We start from the raw sequence: 5,523 nt of genomic DNA, 5'->3' as shown, positions 1-5,523 counted from the left end.
TCCGTGGCGTAATGGTTAGCGCGTTCGGCAGTTAACTGAAAGGTTAGTGGTTCGAGCCCACCCGGGAGCGGTGTTGTGAGGTCTCAGATGTAACGTAAAAAGCCAAAGTTTTTACACAGTACCTGACAAACATTAAATTTTCGGGCTTCTGTGGCGCATTTTTAGCGCGTTCGGCTGTTATTCGAAAGGTTTGTGGTTTGAGCCCACCCGGGAGAGGTGTGTTGTGGGGTCTCAGATGTAGCGTAAATGTCATAAGTTTTCCACAATACCTGACATCCATTTAATCTCTGAGCTTCCGTGGCTTCATGGTTAGCGCGTTCGGCTATTAATCGAAAGGTTGGTGGTTCGAGCCCATTCGGGAGCGGTGTTGTGAGGTCTCAGTTGTGACGTAAAAAGTCATAGTTTTTCCACAATAACTGAGGACCATTCAATTTCTGGGCTTCTGTGGCGCATTTTCAGCTCGTTCGGCTGTTATCGGAAAGGTTGGTGTTAAGTTTGATAAGTAACGTAAAAAGTCAAAGTTTTTCCACAATACCTGACGACCATTTAATTTTTGGCTTCCGTGGCGCAATGGTTAGCGCGTTCGGCTGTTAACCGAAAGATTGGTGGTTCGAGCCCATCCGGGAGCGGTGTTGTGAGGTCTGAGATGTGACGTAAAAAGTCAAAGTTTTTCCACAATACCTGACGACCAATTAATTTCAGAGCTTCCGTGGCTCAATAAAATTCGCGTTCGGCTTTTAACCGATAGTTTGGTGGTTCGAGCCCATCCGGGAGCGGTATTGTGAGGTCTCAGATGTAGCGTAAACAGTCAGAATTTTTCCACAATACCTCACGAACATTTAATTTTTGGCTTGCGTGGCGCAATTGTTAGCTCGTTCAGCTGTTAACCGAAAGGTTGGTGGTTTCAGCCCACCCGGGAGAGGTGTTATGGGGTCTCAGATGTAGCGTAAAAAGTCATAAGTTTTTCCACAATACCTGAAGACCATTTAATTTTTGGGCTTCCGTGGCTCAATGGTTAGCGCGTTCGGCTGTTAACCGAAAGGTTGGTGGTTCGAGTCAACCCGGGAGTGGTGTTGTGAGATCTCAAATGTAACGTAAAAAGCCAAAGTTTTTCCACAATAACTGAAGACCATTCAATTTTTAGGCTTCAGTTGCGCATTTTTAGCGCGTTCGGCTAATATTCGAAAGGTTGGTGGTTTGAGCCCACCCGGGAGAGGTGTTGTGGGGTCTCAGATGTAGCATAAATGTCATAAGTTTTCCACAATACCTGAGGACCATTCAATTTCTGGGCTTCTGTGGCGCATTTTCAGCTCGTTCGGCTGTTATCGGAAAGGTTGGTGTTAAGTTTGATAAGTAACGTAAAAAGTCATAGTTTTTCCACAATACCTGACGACCATTTAATTTTTGGCTTCCGTGGCGCAATGGTTAGCGCGTTCGGCTGTTAACCGAAAGATTGGTGGTTCGAGCCCATCCGGGAGCGGTGTTGTGAGGTCTGAGATGTGACGTAAAAAGTCAAAGTTTTTCCACAATACCTGACGACCATTTAATTTCAGAGCTTCCGTGGCGCAATGGTTAGCGCGTTCGGCAGTTAACCGAAAGGTTAGTGGTTCGAGCCCACACGGGAGCGGTGTTGTGAGGTCTCAGATGTAACGTAAAAAGCCAAAGGTTTTACACAGTACCTGACAAACATTAAATTTTCGGGCTTCTGTGGCGCATTTTTAGCGCGTTCGGCTGTTATTCGAAAGGTTTGTGGTTTGAGCCCACCCGGGAGAGGTGTGTTGTGGGGTCTCAGATGTAGCGTAAATGTCATAAGTTTTCCACAATACCTGACATCCATTTAATCTCTGAGCTTCCGTGGCTTCATGGTTAGCGCGTTCGGCTATTAATCGAAAGGTTGGTGGTTCGAGCCCATTCGGGAGCGGTGTTGTGAGGTCTCAGTTGTGACGTAAAAAGTCATAGTTTTTCCACAATAACTGAGGACCATTCAATTTCTGGGCTTCTGTGGCGCATTTTCAGCTCGTTCGGCTGTTATCGGAAAGGTTGGTGTTAAGTTTGATAAGTAACGTAAAAAGGCAAAGTTTTTCCACAATACCTGACGACCATTTAATTTTTGGCTTCCGTGGCGCAATGGTTAGCGCGTTCGGCTGTTAACCGAAAGATTGGTGGTTCGAGCCCATCCGGGAGCGGTGTTGTGAGGTCTGAGATGTGACGTAAAAAGTCAAAGTTTTTCCACAATACCTGACGACCATTTAATTTCAGAGCTTCCGTGGCGCAATGGTTAGCGCGTTCGGCAGTTAACCGAAAGGTTAGTGGTTCGAGCCCACCCGGGAGCGGTGTTGTGAGGTCTCAGATGTAACGTAAAAAGCCAAAGTTTTTACACAGTACCTGACAACCATTAAATTTTCGGGCTTCTGTGGCGCATTTTTAGCGCGTTCGGCTGTTATTCGAAAGGTTTGTGGTTTGAGCCCACCCGGGAGAGGTGTGTTGTGGGGTCTCAGATGTAGCGTAAATGTCATAAGTTTTCCACAATACCTGACATCCATTTAATTTCTGAGCTTCCGTGGCTTAATGGTTAGCGCGTTCGGCTATTAATCGAAAGGTTGGTGGTTCGAGCCCATTCGGGAGCGGTGTTGTGAGGTCTGAGTTGTGACGTAAAAAGTCATAGTTTTTCCACAATACCTGACGTCCATTTAATTTTTGGGCTTCCGTTGCGCAATGGTTATCGCGTTCAGCTGTTAACCGAAAGGTTGGTGGTTCGAGCCCACCCGGGAGCGGTGTTGTGAGGTCTCAGATGTAACGTAAAAAGTCAGTGTTTTTGCACAATACCTGAAGCCCATTCAATTTTTGGGCTTCAGTTGCGCAATGGTTAGCGCGTTTGGCAGTTAACCGAAAGGTTAGTGGTTCGAGCCCACCCGGGAGCGGTGTTGTGAGGTCTCAGATGTAATGTAAAAAGAATAAGTTTTTACACCGTACCTGACGACCATTAAATTTTCGGCCTTCTGTGGCGCATTTTTAGCGCGTTCGGCTGTTATTCGAAAGGTTTGTGGTTTGAGCCCACCCGGGAGAGGTGTTTTGGGGTCTCAGATGTAGCGTAAATGTCATAAGTTTTCCACAATACCTGACATCCATTTAATTTCTGAACTTCCGTGGCGTTCAGCTGTTAACCGAAAGGTTGGTGGTTCGAGCCCACCCGGGAGCGGGGTTGTGAGGTGTCATATGTAACCCAAAATATAAAAGTTTTTCCACAATACCTGAAGACCATTTAATTTTTGGACTTCCGTGGCTCAATGGTTAGCGCGTTCAGCTGTTATTCAAAAGGTTGGTGGTTCGAGCCCACCCGGGAGCGGTGTTGTGAGGTCTCAGATGTAACATAAAAAGCCAAAGTTTTTACACAATACCTGACGACCATTAAATTTTCGGGCTTCTGTGGTGCATTTTTTAGCGCGTTCGGCTGTTATTCGAAAATTTGGTGGTTCGAGCCCACCCGGGAGAGGATTTGTGAGGTCTCAGATGCAACGTAAAAAGTCACAGTTTTGCCACAATACCTGACGAACATTTAATTTTTGTGCTTCCGTGGCGCAATGGTTAGCGCGTTCAGCTGTTAACCGAAAGGTTGGTGGTTCCAGCCCACCCGGGAGAGGTGTTGTGGGGTCTCAGATATAGCGTAAAAAGTCAAAGTTTTTCCACAATACCTGACGACCGTTTAATTTTTGGGCTTCCGTGGTGCAATGGTTAGCGCGTTCAGCTGTTATTCAAAAGGTTGGTGGTTCGAGCCCACCCGGGAGCGGTGTTGTGAGGTCTCAGATGTAACATAAAAAGCCAAAGTTTTTACACAATACCTGACGACCCTTAAATTTTCGGGCTTCTGTGGTGCATTTTTTAGCGCGTTCGGCTGTTATTCGAAAGGTTGGTGGTTCGAGCCCACCCGGGAGAGGATTTGTGAGGTCTCAGATGCAACGTAAAAAGTCACAGTTTTTCCACAATACCTGACGAACATTTAATTTTTGTGCTTCCGTGGCGCAATGGTTAGCGCGTTCAGCTGTTAACCGAAAGGTTGGTGGTTCCAGCCCACCCGGGAGAGGTGTTGTGGGGTCTCAGATGTAGCGTAAAAAGTCATAAGTTTTCCACAATACCTAACAACCATTTAATTTTTGGGCTTCCGTGGTGCAATGGTTAGCGCGTTCAGCTGTTATTCAAAAGGTTGGTGGTTCGAGCCCACCCGGGAGCGGTGTTGGGAGGTGTCAGATGTAACATAAAAAGCCAACGTTTTTAAACAATACCTGACGACCATTAAATTTTCGGGCTTCTGTGGTGCATTTTTTAGCGCGTTCGGCTGTTATTCGAAAGGTTGGTGGTTCAAGCCCACCCGGGAGCGGTGTTGTGAAATCTCAGATGTAACGTAAAAAGTCAGAGTTTTTCCACAATACCTGACGAACATTTAATTTTTGGGCTTCCGTGGCGCAATGGTTAGCGCGTTCATCTGTTAACCGAAAGGTTGGTGGTTCAATCCCACCCGGGAGCGGTGTTGTGAGGTCTAAGATGTGACGTAAAAAGTCAAAGTTTTTCCACAATACCTGACGACCATTTAATTTTTGGGCTTCCGTGGTGCAATGGTTAGCTTGTTCGGCTGTTATTCGATAGGTTGGCGGCTCAAGCCCAACCGGGAACGTTGGTGTTAAGTTTTATAAGAAACGTAAAAAGTCAAAGTTTCAAAGTTTCAAAGTTTATTTGGTATTTCCATGATACCTGACGACCATTTAATTTTTGGGCTTGCGTGGCGCAATGGTTAGCGCGTTCATCTGTTAACCGAAAGGTTGGTGGTTCAAGCCCACCCGGGAGCGGTGTTGTGAAGTCTCAGATGTAACGTAAAAAGTCAGAGTTTTTCCACAATACCTAACGAACATTTAATTTTTGGGCTTCCGAGGCGCAATGGTTAGCGCGTTCAGCTGTTATTCAAAAGATTGGTGGTTCGAGCCCATCCGGGAGCGGTGTTGTGAGGTCTAAGACGTGACGTAAAAAGTCAAAGTTTTTCCACAATACCTGACGACCATTTAATTTTTGGGCTTCCGTGGTGAAATGGTTAGCGAGTTCAGCTGTTATTCAAAAGGTTGGTGGTTCGAGCCCACCCGGGAGCGGTGTTGTGAGGTCTCAGATGTAACATAAAAAGCCAAAGTTTTTACACAATGCCTGACGACCATTAAATTTTCGGGCTTCTGTGGTGCATTTTTTAGCGCGTTCGGCTGTTATTCGAAAGGTTGGTGGTTCGAGCCCACCCGGGAGAGGATTTGTGAGGTCTCAGATGCAATGTAAAAAGTCACAGTTTTTCCACAATACCTGACGAACATTTAATTTTTGTGCTTCCGTGGCGCAATGGTTAGCGCGTTCAGCTGTTAACCGAAAGGTTGGTGGTTCCAGCCCACCCGGGAGAGGTGTTGTGGGGTCTCAGATATAGCGTAAAAAGTCAAAGTTTTTCCACAATACCTGACGACCGTTTAATTTTTGGGCTTCCGTGGTGCAATGGTT

General features: G+C 46.3%; 1 non-coding gene across 1 annotated transcript; it reads left to right on the top strand.

Annotated features, from left to right (window-relative positions):
• Nucleotides 1–2,554: 2,554 nt before the first annotated feature.
• On the top strand, nucleotides 2,555–2,627 carry TRNAN-AUU (transfer RNA asparagine (anticodon AUU)). The gene has a single exon. It is a non-coding gene; the product is annotated as a tRNA-Asn (tRNA).
• The last annotated feature ends 2,896 nt before the right edge of the window (nucleotides 2,628–5,523 follow it).

The sequence above is a fragment of the Phalangium opilio genome, unplaced genomic scaffold, assembly GCF_054372755.1.
Source record: "Phalangium opilio isolate 3A_F unplaced genomic scaffold, DU_Popi_V2 ptg001170l_1, whole genome shotgun sequence".
Taxonomy (NCBI): domain Eukaryota; kingdom Metazoa; phylum Arthropoda; class Arachnida; order Opiliones; family Phalangiidae; genus Phalangium; species Phalangium opilio.
This window is presented reverse-complemented; position numbering and strand designations above follow the sequence as displayed.